Below are 16,711 nucleotides of genomic sequence, written 5' to 3'. Positions count from 1 at the left end.
TAACTGGGTGGATGGGGGGCTGTAATTCACCTACACAGATCCTTTGTAAGGATAACAAAGATGCCTTTTAAGGCAGACACAACCCCCTTGGTGCTCAGCTTGCTGGACAGATGTCACCTTTGACAAAGAAAGATGGCTCTTTACATCCAGGCAGAAGCAACTGGATGCATACAGTGTTTCAAGAAGAAGGTAGTGCTCAACTGTGTTAAACACTGTTGAAAAGGTGAGTTAGATGAGGCCAAAGCAGCATCCGTTGGTTTTGACACCAAGGAGGTGACCAGTGGCTTTTGCCAGAGTGGATTCAGAAGACTGGCTTAGGACAAAAGGCAGATAGAAGGAAGTGGAAAGTAAATAGATAAGGAAAGGAGCTACCGTGGATGGAACACTCTAGAAATTTTTCTCTGCAGATCAGAGAAATGGGCAGTAGCTGAAAGCGTATGTAGAGCAACTTAAGGTGCTTCTTCTAAAGACTGGAGTTACCTGAGTAGTCTCAGTGCAATGGGGCTTATCCCACACTCCTTCATCTGGGAAGCCTCACATGACCGTCTGTGCCCAGGTTACACCCATGTTCTGTGTGCTCCCAATGCAACTTGAGCATGCGTCCCCCTAGGATGTGCCACACTGGGCTGCGGTTGTTCTGAACATACCAGCATTTTCAGGCTTCTGACAGTCACGTGGGAGAAGTCCTTCCCTGGGAGTGGACAACAGGTTAGGTCCCCACTTACTTGTCCTGAGCTCACCACATTCATAGATCATCTGTGATCATTTTTAGGGAAATCTCTATATTTAGTTCAAAAGATAAGAAGGTAAACAGCCTTTTGTTTAGAAGTAGACTACCCCCTCCCTCCCCAAACACACTCAATCTGATATTGGACTTGCTGTGAAAAAGAAAAACATCCTCTTGGAAATTGTTCTTCAAAATAGAAAACACTGCTCTGGCTGGAAGGTGACATTGTTGGCACACACACTGCATTACATTCTATTGGAGATTTTCAATGTGCACAGGATGTGATTACGAGGAGCGAGCCCATCCCTGTATAGACCTGAACAAGTGCGTGTGTTTTTAACTCCAAGGACATCCAGAGTTTTCATTTCCTTGCTGGGTTTGCTCGCTCTGAGAATGGGTCCATGTCCCTACTTTCTGTATGTTTGGTGCATCCCCCTTTCTCTTTCTCTCAGCAGCAGCAGAAGCAGCATCTTGGCAGGACTCTGTGAGGTTCACCCTGTCAGGAAGCAAAGCACCCACACAGTCCTTGGCTTGTTTCTAAGGCAACGGGTAATAAGGACATAGGTCGAGTCTGGCTTCTTGCCAGCTGAGTGCCCTCACTGTCAGAGTGTGCTGGGGGCCCAGGAGGGATTTCAGAAGGAAGTGTTGCCTGTCAGTTCTGAGGAAATGGTACCAAATAAATAAACTGCTCCCGGGCCCCTGGTTCAGCCCATTGTGCTGGGTTACCACTTCAACAGCTAATTCTCCTGCCCTCTTGCCATTGATTGGCAAGATTAATGCCAGAAGCAGCTGAGAGCAGATGTGGCCACAGAGGCAGCTCCGTGCTGGCAAGAGGGCTTCAGGGAGCTCCAAGTACCTCTCCATCCTCATGGCTTGAGTTACATGACTTCCTCCTCTGGGGCTACAGACAGGTCATGAGGGATAAAATTATCAGCCCAGGAAAGAGAAGATTTTTATAGCTTCTGCTACTTTTACAAAAATAGATAAAAGGAAGGATTGTTTTTTCCACCCTTTGCAGCCTGTAAACTTCCTTAGCACTGTGCATAACTTGCTCCTTCTTCCAGAAACAGGGAGTCCAGTGGGACATTGTGTGTTCAGGCTGTTGGGTGCCTTGTGCATGATGCTTACAAGGCAGGGCTGTCCGGTTTAGAGAGTTATTGCACTGCGGCATCCCCTTCCTCTCTCCTTTCCTTCCTTCCCTCCTTCCTGCCTTCCCTCCTTTCCCTTTTCTTTCTTTCAGCTTTATGACTTATAATTTGCATACCATAATTCACCTGTTTTAAGTATAAGTTACCGAGTTGTGCAACCATCACTACAATCCAATTTTAGAACATTTTTATCACCACCCCCCAACACCTCTTTCTTTTATCAACCAATCCCCATTCCCAACTCCAGGAAACTATTAATCTACTTTCTGTCTCATGGATTTGCCTTTACTGAACATTTCATGTAAATGGAATCATACATACATTTCTTTGCTTGTTCGTGTCTGACTTATTTCACCTAAGCTGCCCTTTTGAAGTTTTTTCTATGTTGTAGCATCTGTGAGTACTCTGTTTCGTTTTGTTTTATTTATTTATTTATTTATTTATTTATTTATTTATTTATTTATGGCTGTGTTGGGTCTTCGTTTCTGTGCGAGGGCTTTCTCTAGTTGCGGTGAGCGGGGACCACTCTTCATCGCGGTGCGCTGGCTTCTCACTATCGCGGCCTCTCTCGTTGCGGAGCACAGGCTCCAGACGCGCAGGCTCAGTAGTTGTGGCTCACGGGCCTAGTTGCTCCGCGGCATGTGGGATCTTCCCAGACCAGGGCTCGAACCCGTGTCCCCTGCATTGGCAGGTGGATTCTCAACCACTGCGCCACCAGGGAAGCCCTTGTTTTTTTTTAATTACTGAATAGTATTCCACTGCATGGACATACCACATTTTGTTTAACCATTCATCAGTTAATTGACTTTTGATTGATTTTACTTTTTGACTAATATGAATAGTGCTATTACGCACATTTGCGTACAAGTATGTATGGGGAAATATGTGTTCATTTTTCTTGAGTCAATATCTAGGAGTGGAATTGCTGGGTCATATGGTAAATTTGTGTTTAACATTTTAGAAACTGCCAAGCAGTTTTCCAAAATGTCTGCCCAAATATATGTTTCTATCAGCAGTGGATGAGAATTATAGTTTCTCCTCACACTGACCAGCACTTGTTATTGTCTGTCTTTTGTATTATAGCCATCCTGGCAGGTGTGAAATGATACTGCAGCCTTTCTTATAAAAGCTGGATTTAGGAAATGGAGTTTTCCTGGTTGTCAAGGTATTATCTACGTTCTCCTAGCTTGGCGGGAGACATTCTGAGATAAGGAGGCCAAACAAAATGAGGAGAAAATGATGACTAATAACACTGGCTAGAGTTTTAAAAGAAAAATGTTCTAAAAAGAAGTATTCCCTTTACGGATCCTTTTATGGATCAATAGTAATGAAAAATTCATTATGTACTTTAATTCTCCTAAATAAAAAGAAGAATCATTTTGTCATATCTACCTTCTTGCTTGGCAGATATGCCAAGATTTAAGCAACGTCTGAAATGTAGAACTTTAACTTGTGGGATCTGATTCTATTTTGGGGTAGATGGTGTCAGAATTGAGTTGAATTATCGGACACCCAGCTGATGTTCAAAGCGTTGCCTGATGGTATGAGGAATACTGCCCCTGCTGACACACACACTGCTTCCTGAACCCTTTTCAGGGCCACTTGGGTTTGCAGCATCTTCTGGTTATAATGCATTTTGAAGTAGGAGGTCTAGATTTTGTCTTATATCAGACTTCACATAAGCCCATTAAGCCAACAAGAGCATTTCTAGGGGAACTTCACACTTTGGAAGCATTGCTTCACTAGTTCATATGGAGGCATGTGTGTTTTTACTTTACTTGTATTAAATAAAATGTAATAGCTGGTTCTACTTTGGGGTTTAAGAAGATGTTTTTGCTTCTAGACCATATTATAAACCCCTGTTACTTGGGCTTCGTTAGTTCATTTGGCTCTGCATAGAGCTACTGAGCCCAATATTCCAATGTTAGCTGATCTCAGTACTCCCATGGCTACAGACTACACAAATGCGTACCCTTGGTCAGAAGTACGTGTGGCAGGATGCATGTCAGGGTCAGCACTGGAAGGAACTTGGGAAACAGATGTGACTGTTCCTTTGACGCTTTAAAATGTCCTTTATTTTACTCTAAGTAGGTTATTCATCAATGAATAGTGTCAAAACACTACTGAGTACTTCATGGGCACTTAATGGATATTTTCAAGGCTGCATCAGTTAAGCAGGCAACCAATCATTTTGCTCATCTTTCCTAGGGTATAGAAAGAGGAGATAGAAAGAGACAAGATATGTGGACAAATTGCCAGCAACGTATAATAAATTGCCCAAGACTGACACAAACAAGTGTTAGGTTTCTTGAGAAAGGAAACATAATTTTTCCTCTGAGAAGTTGGGGAAGTAGTCATAGTAAAAGGAATACTTGGTAAAGTTTCAATAGAGAGGCGAGAGGTGTCTTGGATAGGGCACATGGTACAGAGGCAGAAGAAAAAAAAAACATGAGGTATTTTTACGGAATTTTTGATGGATTATTTTGACCAAAGCAAAGAGTTTGAATAGAGAGGAGGCAAATAATGTTGGTAAATAAAGGTCTTCAATGTCCCACCAAGGAGCTGCACATTTTGCTATAGAGAATAAGGAGTCATCTAATATCACTGGGAGGGTGACCATATGACAATATGGTAGCAACGTGTGCCCTGGACTGGGGGGCAGGAGATCTGGAGAGTGAGACACTGCAGATTCTGGCTAAGGTGCAGGAGGCGAGGAGAGATCATGGCCTAAGCTAGGACCATGTCTGTGAAAACATCAAGGAAAAGACCACCACAGTGAAAGATGGTGCAAAGGCAGAAGGGAAAGGATTTCATAGCTGGCAGGATGTGCCAGGCAGGGTAGAGGGCAGTCAAGAGGATCTCAGATCTGCAAACCTAGATGAGATGGTAATTCGTTTAACATAATAAGTAAGTTGAGCAGAGAAACCAGTGACAGGAGAGAAAATACCAAGTTCAGTTTTTGATGTCTTATTTTAAGCGACTAGAAGAGGAAATTTCAGCAGGCATTTGGAAATGCGTTTGCCTGGTACAAATTAAGCATCTTTTTTTTTTTTTTTTTAATTAAATTTCCTTCACTCAGGGCCCTTCCCTTCCCGCCCAGGAGAAGTGAGCGTGAGTCACACCGTGAAAAGCTCCTGCCTGGAGGAAACTCTGCAGATTCCACTTCTGCGGGGCCAACTGCTTCCTTGCAGTAGGACAAATGAGGTCGTTTGAAACTTCCCAAGACAATGCATTCGTCTCTGCCAGGTAGGAGGAAGACGGCCAGTCCCGAGGCCGGTGAAGTGTCTCCTGGCGCGGACGCTTTATCGCTTTCTCGCTCTCGTCGACATCCCTGCCGTTTTCCGGTCCCACGGGACAGCTCCCAGCCTCCCCCCTCGGGGCAAAAAATATAAAAGCCCCCCTGCACGGACAGCCAGCTTCATTCATGCCACCAACAGACACTCTTGTAGCAGGTGTTGTTAAAAGTTCGGGGAGCGCCAACCACCACGCCGGGCCTCCTGGCTGCGCACGGTGGGCGATTGCGTTGCGCGCTGCGCCAGGGTTGCCCGAGGACGGGATGGGGGGGGGAGCGGAGCCGCCCCGTCGAGCGGCCGGCCTCTCCCACAGAACAATGCAACTGTCACCCAGTGAATGATAGGGCAGCAAGGGCCGAAAGGGAGGCGCACGTCTGGCTAGTCTTCCCACCAGGCTGGCCTGTGTGCCTCGCACTGCTCTTGGGCAAAGAGCCAGCACCCGGGTCTTGGAAGGTTCTTGACAAGGATGTACCCAGTCAAGGAGGACCCACAGAAGAAAGGATCAGCCAGGGCTGCCTTCTGCCCTGACTTGAGTGAGGTCACTGCCTTCACCCCTCCAGGTCTTAGGTCTCCAGCTGCCCACAGCACCCCTTTCAGGAGAGGACGGAGAGCTTGAGGACTGATAAGCCTTCCGACCGCTATTGGGGGGAAGCCCGCCCGCGGTCACGCTGCCTGATTAGCGCTCAGGAATCCTGCTGCGGGCTATTCCTGGCTCCAGCCCTAACCGGCTCTCTAATCCGAGGCAGTCCTGTCGCTCAATTGCCCCTTTTCATCAATACTCAGATGCTTTCTACGACATAAGCCAGAAACGAGGCAGCAAAATATCAGTGAGACCCAGCACCTGGCATAAGGCGAGTGTTCTGAGTGATCGATTTCAAAGACCACGATTCTGGTCATGACTTTCAAATGTGGTTATGAGCACACATACTGTACACACATTCATACATATTCTAATGTGATTATTTCACAAATAACAAATATTTACTAATAACCTATAGCCAGTCCTTCAGGATCTGGTCGAATGAATAAACAAGACACATATAATTAATCAGAGCAATTCATTTAGTGATAGTCTTAAGATTACTTATGCTTTGAAACAAGGTCCCTCTAACCTTATTTCTGCTTTTATTTTGTTTAAGCATCCCCAGGTGCACTTCAATTCTCTTGAACCAAGGTCGACCTCACAAATCCTTTGTTACTGGGGTGGTGATTAGGTTACACAGAAGAAGCTAACCTTTATCAAGGCCCCAAAATTGAGTTAGGGACAGAACTGAAATGGTCCACAGGGATCTGGATTTCCAATTCCATATTTATTCATGATCTGATTCCACAACTAGATTATAATTTTCTAGAAGGCAAGACTATGGCTTATGTCTCTACTTCTTCTCAAAACTGAGAACTATGCCTGGCATACAACAGGGGCTGAATAACTATTTTTGTTGGGATTTCTCTAAAATTCCATAAAGAAAAGGAGATGAACAAAAAGAAATAAGGACCTAGTTAACGTTACAAGGGGGAAAGAAACTCCATTACTCTATAAAATATAAATGCGGCTCAAAAAAGAGGCAGGAAACTCCTACATGCGGATAATAAGGTAGGAACTTTGGTTGTACTGGCACCTGGTATAATTCTGAGAGACATTTCCATGGCCAGAAAAAAAAGTTGTGAGTGAGTACATACGAGCTGAGTTTTAAGAGAAAGGTAGTAGATGCTGATTTTGGAAAACATGTCTGGAAAAGAGAAAGAACTCCTGGCTTGATTTTGCAGTACTATTATTATAAGTAGGTCACAGATAAAAACGTCTTATGTCCAGAGTATCCAGAAATCAAATGGTTGCCAGAAGAGGCAAAGGACTGCAACATCGTAAGTCAGATGAGTGAGACGCTTGACCTTTTTAGTCAGGAAAAGATAACTGTGAAGGAAACATGTATTAGAAGAAGCCAGAAAAGACGTTTAGCCAAAGAAATTTTTGGCGTGGAGAGAGCAAACGTATCAAATTCCTGTGGACATGAAGGAAGCAAATATCTTGGTATGAGGTGAATAGTCACCAAAAAATACATCCCATCTGGTGAGGATGGGCAAAATCAGTATGGAGAACCAGAGAATGAAAAAGGGCATAAAAGGATGACCACATTAAAGTTCCCTCCAAATGACCACTGTAGATACAAGAGGGAAAGACCCAAAGGTAAGAGACAGTGAAGTGTGAGGGCGGGTAGAAGCTGGAGGACAGAAATTCAAAGAAGCAAGGTGCCACCACTGCATTCCCATCAGATGTTTCTTCTGAACAGGGACTCCCCGTGTACAACCTCATAATCCAGAAAGACTGAACTTAGGGATACATGACTACCCCTTTTCTTTTTCTTTTATTTTCACTAGAGAAGAGATGGAATTGAGTGGGGATACCGGGCGGGGCTGAAGGAGGAAATTCTCTTCTATTATGAGCATGAATTAAGATGATGTTGCCGCAAGCCCCCATCCATGTGCCTGCTCGACCTGGGCAAATGTGAAGCCTGCAGCCTTTCAAGGAGTCCGGATTTCTTAACTTCAGCAGTCGGGGATAAGGCAGCAATATCAGTGGCCGTGGGCTACTGAGGGGACCTGTGCAAAACCACAGAATATGTAGAATTGGGTTTCGTGCCCCTTTCATTTCTTTTTCTGAATGTCTCTCCCATCTCTTGCTCCTTCCCTTGTCTCCCAGATACTCAGCAGCCCCTGCTGCTCTCAGAAACTAATTTATTTAGCTCACCTCACAAAGTCCCACTGAGTCTATCCAGACAAATGAGCTCATTTGAGCCACACCTTAAAAAGGAATTTAAAATATATACCATTAGCACTCCTATGTTACAGGAAGGTTAAGTTATTTGCTGCAAGGCCATTCAGGAAGAGATTGTCAGAGCTGAGACTTGAACTCAAGTTCTCAGAAGTCTATTTCCCTTAGGTGCCGTTTGCATGGGGAATTCTCATTCCTCCTTTACACTGCTCCACACGGCCAAGGCAGATAATAAAGACAGATCAGTGTCATTGTGACATCTACTCTCCCCCTTTGCTCATGTTTGCAAGCTGCTCTCCATCCCTCCAGGGCTCAGTACAAACACTCATTGGCTTCAAGCCTCAAGATGAGAGTGTGAGAAACTGTGAATTACAAATTGAACACGGAGGACATGTTGAAGTGGAAATGAGGAAGAAAGTCTGGCAGAGGGGGAAAGATAATGAAAAACAGTGGTGCTGATTCCCTGCGGAGAAGGATTCTGCTTGAGGGTGAGTTTAAAGGCCTATCAAGCCTTGGAAAGGGGAGGATGGCTAGGTGAAATGCAGGCTTCCTCAGCCCAGGACCTGGGAGAAAGAATAGAGGAAGGCAGAGCTGATGTGATGTACACCTGGATGATGGTCTCTGGGCTTGAGAGGAAGAAAGATTCCTTGCTCACATCAGCAGCCTTGGTACCTAGCACATCATCTGAAGTAGCAGATGCTCAATAAATATTTGTGGACACAAACCTTAACACATTTCCCAAGCAAAAACTAAAGCCGGGAAACAAAATGGGGTAAAGCAAAAAGGAATCTGTAATATGAGTTAGGGATGAATAATTAAAGACAAAAATATAATTAGGCTAGTGGTGAAAGTTATTTGTATTAAGAGACCAACCACTGGTGGTGTTGCATCTGAGGCTGTGAAAGCCAAAGGGAACAGAGACCGTTGCGAAGCACCTGCTAATTTTATGACGGAAGAAAGTGAAAGAGAGAGAGGTTAATATCCTTCCAAAGCATAAATAGCTGGTTTAGTAGCAAAGAAAGGTCTTTACATCTGGAACTCCTTATTTAAAACTTGAACATGAACTGAAAGGCCAACATCCTACACTAGTCCCAAAGTAGAGAGAGCTGTGGCTTTGTTTGTAGCAGACCACATTGGAGCTCCGGGTGTCACCTACTTTGTGACACTGGACAAGTCACGTAGGGTTTGAGCTTCTTGTATTATCTAAAATGTTGGGAAGATAATAATAACTACCTCTATTCCATCACAAAGTTGTTGTGAAAAACCTGTGAGATAGTATGTCAAAGGATTTTATGAAATAAAACATTTGCAAAGGTAAATTATTTTCAATGTCTTTTAGTATTTGGGCAAAAAAGCCTCATTTATATAGTGTAAGTTGCCTTAATTGTCATATAAAATCTGTGTCAGCACATGGAGACATTTTAAAAGATGGATGATATTAAATCTCATGTGATAAAGAAAAGACATGTGGTCTACGTACATTCATGCTTTTAAAAAAAACCTCATGGAAGAAATATCCTGCCTGCCAACCACATGGCAAGTCTTGTTTAGATTGTATTTTACATTTTCTTCCTTTATTTTTCTATTTAAATTATTTCACATCTATCTAAATGTTTATAGTTATGCATACAAATTTATCTTTAGCTTCCCGTAACTATGTGTGTAGCATCTTAAGAATCTTCTTGCTTTCTAGAATGATAGGGTAAATAGATTTTAAAGGATCCTAGTGATTTTTCATCCAAGAGAAATAAACGACTGAAGATAATGATTTCAGAGCTTCCCTTTACAGTGACTTTTATTTTTTGTTGTTGCTACCATTTGAATGAGAGGGAAAGGGCACAGTGAAAAAGATGTTTCAAATTTCCCACTCAAAATCACGATGGGAGAGTTGGCTCTTTTCAAAGAAAAAGAAGTGGGAAAGGGGCAAGATAGTAAAATAACATCAGTGGGTAATAAATAGATGGCAATTGTATCCTACAAATGGAAAATAACTCTTGCAGCTACTTTGAAGGAAACTTCTGCAAATAAGCTTGATTCAAAAGAGAACAATGCAAATACATGTTGAGGAGTCTTAAGAAAATGCAAATATAGGAAGAATGGATGTATAGTTGGAAGTAACTATTTAAGAGCTAAGAAAGACAAAAAGCTGTTGGTTGTTGGTTTGTTCTATTTTCCAAAGGGAAGGAGTGCCTAATGGTTACAAATAGAAGAATAAAGCACAGAGCCCCTGAGAATAGAAGGATGATGTTGAGTTTGGAGGAGCAAAATATGAGGAATACAGAAACGTCTGAATGGAATGGATGAGGGTATAGGTTATATAAAAATGTAATGAAAGGGTGCTAGTACTAGAGTGCCATTCTTAGAACAAAATAAACAATGGAATCAGAACAATATTATTAAGAGAAAAGAGAAGACAGTTAACACATAAGAGAAGTCATATAAATTAGAGAATGGAGAAACGATAGAAGAAACTATATAAGGAAAACCACCCATCATGATTATTGTTTGGTTTGTTTGATTTGGTGGTATGTTGGCAGGTTTGACATTTCATACATTAAAAAAAATGTAGGTAGCGAATTACAATGGAGATGAGAGGAAAGGACAATAATAAAACCAAATACAATTTAAAGATTTAACAGAATTTTTAAAATGGATATAAATAATATCCAAGAAGTTTCTACAAGACCTAAGAGGAGACTCTCCTTGTAACTCTATACATTTCTGTGAAAAAAGGGGAGGGAAGGGCCACTTTGTATTAAATGCAGGCATTTCCCTAGTTTAAACCTATAAGGAAATTCAGATGACCACAACCTATGTTTTTTAAATGGCCAGGAGAGAAAGGGAGGATTACCAAAGCAACTTTTGAGGGATGGTTTTAGTATCTAATATTTACCACATGTTAAGTGCATCTCTGCTCCAAGGAGTTTTAAAAATATTCAACTATTTTATATCACATAAAATTGTTGTTTTATGATCTGTGCTTCTATTTAAATAATTGTGTTTCTGTCAATATTGATATTTAAGCTATCAAATATTAACTTTTTATATCATGGGGAAAATGTCACAGGAAACCCAGAAAGTAGTTTTATGAAACTTTTTAGAAGTTTGTTAAACTATCAAAGGAAATAATAATAAATTAAAAAACTTTTTGTGCCTGATTTTCATTTGTGCCTAAAATCCTAGGCCAAAATGTCAATTGATGCATTCCTGTCAGATGATTTATTTCACAGATCAATGATTGAATTTATTTGAGTCTTGTTTTCCTAGAGTAACACAAAATTTTTTGAAAATCCCATGAGTATTAAGCTTACAGGTGTCACTTTCCTGGTGCTCTGAAAACGTGGCCAATCTCTCCATGTGACAGGATCACACCACAGCTCGTATCCACTCTGTGCAATAATCTGCAAACGATAAAGACTTTACAAGGCCAACCCCCATGTGTACTTGCAGAAAGGCCCCTGTCAGACGCAGCAGGTGCCTGTGATATCTGAGAGTGGATCACCAGAGCTGACATGTTCAGCAGCTCACGAAGCCAATTTAAAGATGCAGAAGCAGGGCGCTCTGTGTGCGACTCTGATGGGGCAGTGGTCCTTGAGGCTTCCACAAGCAAGTGGCACTGAATGAAAGAGAACACTATTTACCCCTGAAACTGCTCAATGGCTGTAAAAAGAAATGCCAGGCTTGGACTGGGATCCCAAATGACAGCATTTCCTGGGCAAAAAGCAAGTCATTTCAAAAATACCCGTGAAAGAACTTTGAGACCACTGGGAAACATTTCAACTTGGAATAAAATGAAAGTGAATTTGGCAAGTAAGCATGGGGGTGTGGAGAGTTAACTTCTCTTCCTGCGCTAGGGTTCTTTAAGCTTCATACACATGCGATAGCCTCACGAACATTGAACAAATGGGGAAGCCCTCTCTTAGCTGGAATAAATAGCACTTGTCTTTACAAAATGAAGTTTTAAAGCCTGAGACCTTATTCGGACAAAATCATTAAATAAAATCTGAGATAAACCTAACCCTGAGCCATTTATGTGGATAGATAGTATTTTCTCACTTTAAACCCTTTTGAACTTTAGAGTTGGATATGGAGGACATTTAAGGAGCAAACTTCAGAAAGGCTAAATAACATAATCAACAGACAACTTGAATCCAAATGCTGTGATTTCCAGGAAACTTGGGATTTCATAGAAGTACTATTCTTAATATTGCTACATAAGAAAGAGAGATAATATATGACATTATATATTTGATTAAAATGGAATAAATACAATAAATTCACCTTTGTCTTCAAATATATATATATATATTTAACATTTTCAGTCTAAGGAGTTGCTTTTTTTTTAATAAAAAGTATGAGCTATTCGAGAAAACTAGCTCCATTATTTGGAAGATTTTTAAAATTTTAATCAAGTACAAAACTAAGGATAGGGGAGGGGCTATGTGGTCTGTTTTTTCTTTTCTGTTCCAATTATTTGGTTATTTTATGATGCTTGTACCTAAATTAATTCGAATCCCTTATTCACTAGTTTTGTTTCTAATAATTTGAGGCCTATGTAAAAATTAGAATAACATTTAAAATTTGATTGGCTGTCAACATTAAGGACATTTAAATAAGAAGCTTTAGGAAATGACACGTGAGAAGGAAAAGAAAAACCAACAGGTCTGCAGCAGCAGCAGCAACCTTGGTAGAACCTTGACATAAGAGTTACTTTACAGCTAAATCTTGTGACTATTCTCAAGCCATGTATGAATGGATACATATATGCCTGCAAATCAGCTTAGAATCAAGAGATGAAATCAGTCTCCATTCTATGTGGTCTACATTTCAATCTCCTCTCCTTCTGCCCCTTGTCAGTGTATCAGATTGCTTCCAGTTTAGCTGGACACCATCCCAAAGCTAAGTCATTTCTCAAGTTGAGGATACTGTGAATAATAACAATAGCTATTGGGCACGTATTGCATTCTGAGATGTGCTAGCCATATACATGCATTCACTCATTTAATCCTCACAATTCTACGAGGTACATACCCTTACTGCATTTCAAGTGTTCTAATATGCACTCTCCCCACCGTCCCCAACATTCTAACATTTCTGAAATTAGAATGCATCTTACAGACAATGACGAGTCATTAATTGTGCTTTCTCAGTTGTATATTAGTTATTAATGACAAAAATTGATGGTGCATCCTATAATTGATAATGTCTTAGAATTGAAGACACACAGTACTTTCCTCACTTCACAGGGTTTCTAATTAAGGTTAGATTGTAAAACTTAGCCAGGGTCACACGACCAGAGTCCGGGCAGCTTATGCAGGGCACACACTGAAAGCCATTCTTGCCTCCCAAGCCCTCTGTCTCCATCAGTTGCTGTGGCCCCTTTTGGGGGATTTCTCACAAAAGCACAGCTCTCCCTGAGGAACAGCAAGTTCATACATTCTGTATTTAAACTTACCTCTGACTTATATGAAAACACCAACTCTAGAAATCCAGGATTAGGAAAGACCAATTAAAACTATTTTGGTTTTAAAAAAGAAAAGAAAAGAAAAAGCAAAAAATCCCGCAGTCAAACAATCACTCCTGACTTTATATTATCTCATTCTATCAATAATTCAAACTCTCAGTTGGATGGACTCAACTTTTAGACTAGCAAAGGTTTGCTAGTCAGGAAAAAGACATTCATTTTTTTAATCAAACTCCAAATGCTAATCTGTGTTTGAGGTTGCACCCAAGAGCCAAAAGCAGAGGAGAGTATGGGTTGTTTTTTGCATTTTTACATGTCTTCCTCCTTTTTAACTATACATTTAAGTTGATCATAAAGAAATTTCTGTGGTTTTGAGTTAAATGTAGAATTAAAAGCTTTGAGAACATGGTCACTACATTGTGGGAAGAGTGGGACTCCTGGCATTATCTCTTGTGGCTCTTTGTATCTTTATATTATTGTTAAATCACTTTGTTAAGTGTCTCATATATTTTGTAAAGTGACATCACTAACAAATAAATGCCAACATGTTTACATTTAGTATTCATGAAATTTAAAGCAAAGAAATCATAGCGTATACTATTTTTTTTACTGGTTCTTGTTAAAACCGTTTTAGCGTTTTATCTGTATATTTGTATTCTATCACAAGCTTGCTACAAATTGCATAAATAAACCTTGTTACAGTTTTAGACAATATTTTTATTGCTAAGAAATGTGTATATGCCTTGGTAAAAAGAATTCAGGGTGGAAATACTACACACTCTGGCATCTTTATGTTACAAAGCATTAGATTCCTTTATTGACAATAAACTTACACTATTGTTTTGGGGCTCACAGTTACACAGGCAATAATCATTTATTAATCCCTGCCAGGCATCAGAAGCTGAGCTGGGCATAGATGTCTGCAAGTGACTAGCACAGAGGTCATGCCTTCCCTGGGCTCACAATACAGGAAACATGTAAACAGACAAATACAGCACAGAGCTGTATGACACTGTAAATAGACATATGAAAAAAGTTCCACGGGAGAAGTGGATTTCATTCACACTCAATTGCATATAGATGCGGATATGTGCTTTATTTTCAAATTGCCTATCCTTCAGCAGTTTCATGTTATTTCCTCTTACGAGAATCTATAAACTACCAATTTGCTTTCTACTTCCTTGTAACATTATTACCTTCAGTTTATTAATATTTTTGCTAATTGTTTTGCCCTCACTACTTACCACCCAGCCAGAGTAGCAAGAGAAGGATATTTAAAGCTTCTTCTTTTTAAGCATAACATGTTCAAATCCCAATACAAACGACAGTAAAATCATCAAGATGAAAGAAACAAAATGCCCATTTCTATATTCATGCTTTACACTTTACAGGACTAAACACCACTGCCCATTTCCAGCTCCACCAAAGGAAGCAGGGAAGTATGGCAACCTTCTCAACTTCTATAGGACAAGTAATATGTTCACTTGGTTTGAAAATTTAAAATCTACAAAATTTTTCAAAATATTAAAAGGTACAAAAGTACATGCCCAGCTTCCAGTTGCTATCCCAGGTTTCCTTTACCTTCCCTCCTCTCTCCTCTTTCTCTTTTCCTTCTTCCCTTCCTACTGCCTCTCTTATTTTAAACACATTTAGCAAAATAAAACTATCCTCATTGTTCTGCCCCTTGACTTTTTTTTTCCATTTAACAATATATGTTGGAGATCTTTCCACATCAATATGTAATGCACTTTGCCTTTTTTTAAACAGCAGTATGCTATTCCTTTGAACAGATGTGTCAGAATATATTTAATAGTCCTAACTTAGGAATAACCTTGAACATATGTCATTTCCCTAATGAGCAAGTATACTTTAGGGACAAACTTTTAAAGGTGGAAATGTTGATTTGAAGGATATATCCAATTGAAGGAGCTATAATAGATATTGCCAAACAACCAAAGATTGTTTACTTGGTTTGACCATTGAAGAGCTACTTGGGAACCCAGCTAAAATATCTAACAACAACAACACAAGAATGGTTCTTATAGTAATGGGAGTATCTGGTTCTCAGTTTTGTCATTTTCAAGTTACTCATGTTTTGGTCTCTTTGCAGACATGATCAAAGGTCATCTGCTGAGTGCCAAAGCAGACTGAAATCCAGAGAGTATAGAAAGGTCTTGCAATAATGGTTTAGTTTTAAAGATACATTATTTGTAGATAGAAATTCTGATTGTATTCCACTTCTGTCTTCTCTCATCTTCTCGATCATTTTGGCCACTGATGTTCAAAGCAAATCTGTCTTTAATATAGTTACTAAACTCTGTAGGATTTGGATAATCTTTTTGCATGCTTTTATAAGCTGGAATTAGAGACAGCAACACAATTCAGCCTCTTGCTGTGGAAACCACAACCTTCTAAAGGGCATCCTGCCTGGACATCATTTCATAGAGAACAAGCTCTGTCCCTTGGGCGCCTTGAAGACTGCCCGCATGACTTGTTGCATCATGTGACCTTTGGCAGTAAACTTAAATTTAAACCAGAGACAAAGCGGGCATTTCGCCTTTTAACAATTGAAATCCCTCCAACTTCTGTAACAGCGCTCTTCCCATTATACTCCCTCCCCTGGTTTATCATCTAAGCATTCCTAGATTGAAAACCCATGTGAAAAAAGTAAACTTGTCCCACAAGACCATTCAACATGGGACAAGTGACCCAAAGAGTAACAGTTCTCACCTTAAGTGAGTTGATAGATGAATACTGGTCTCTCTTTGTCTTTAAAATTCTACCTCATAAGCAAGGATGGTGGGAATCTGCCTGTTCTGTTGTCATGACCAATCAGACAAGAGAATGAAGATGGCTTTGGGTGTTATGTGTTGTGTGGTGAAAATGTTGCCCAGTATTTTCATGAGTTGTCTTGAGGAAGCGGGGGAATAAGTGAGGTTATGAAGTGAATGGATGGTCCTTCTATCTCTAACATGGCAGTGAACTCAATGACCCATTGAGGAGTGAAATTAACATTTGAATTTTCACCTTCCTTCTCCCAATACATTGTTTTGTTTCTTGACCAGCCAGAAAAGACCTTTTTCAGGGAGACAGCTAATCTGGAAGTAATAAGACAGCAGAATAGCTAGAAAAGCCAAGTTGTTTTAAATAATAGGATGACACTGCACGATGGCACATTGCTTAGCCAATGTTTTATGAACCAGATCTTGCAGCAACTTTGGCTTTGAGACCATGAGAGTGAGGATAAACCTAGGCCTTAACTCTCCTGTGTGACAAAGGAGCCAAGGCTCCCTTGAATAGTTGAAGGTT

This window comes from Balaenoptera borealis (genome assembly GCF_965194805.1).
Source record: "Balaenoptera borealis genome assembly, chromosome: 9".
NCBI lineage: Eukaryota > Metazoa > Chordata > Mammalia > Artiodactyla > Balaenopteridae > Balaenoptera > Balaenoptera borealis.
This window is presented reverse-complemented; position numbering follows the sequence as displayed.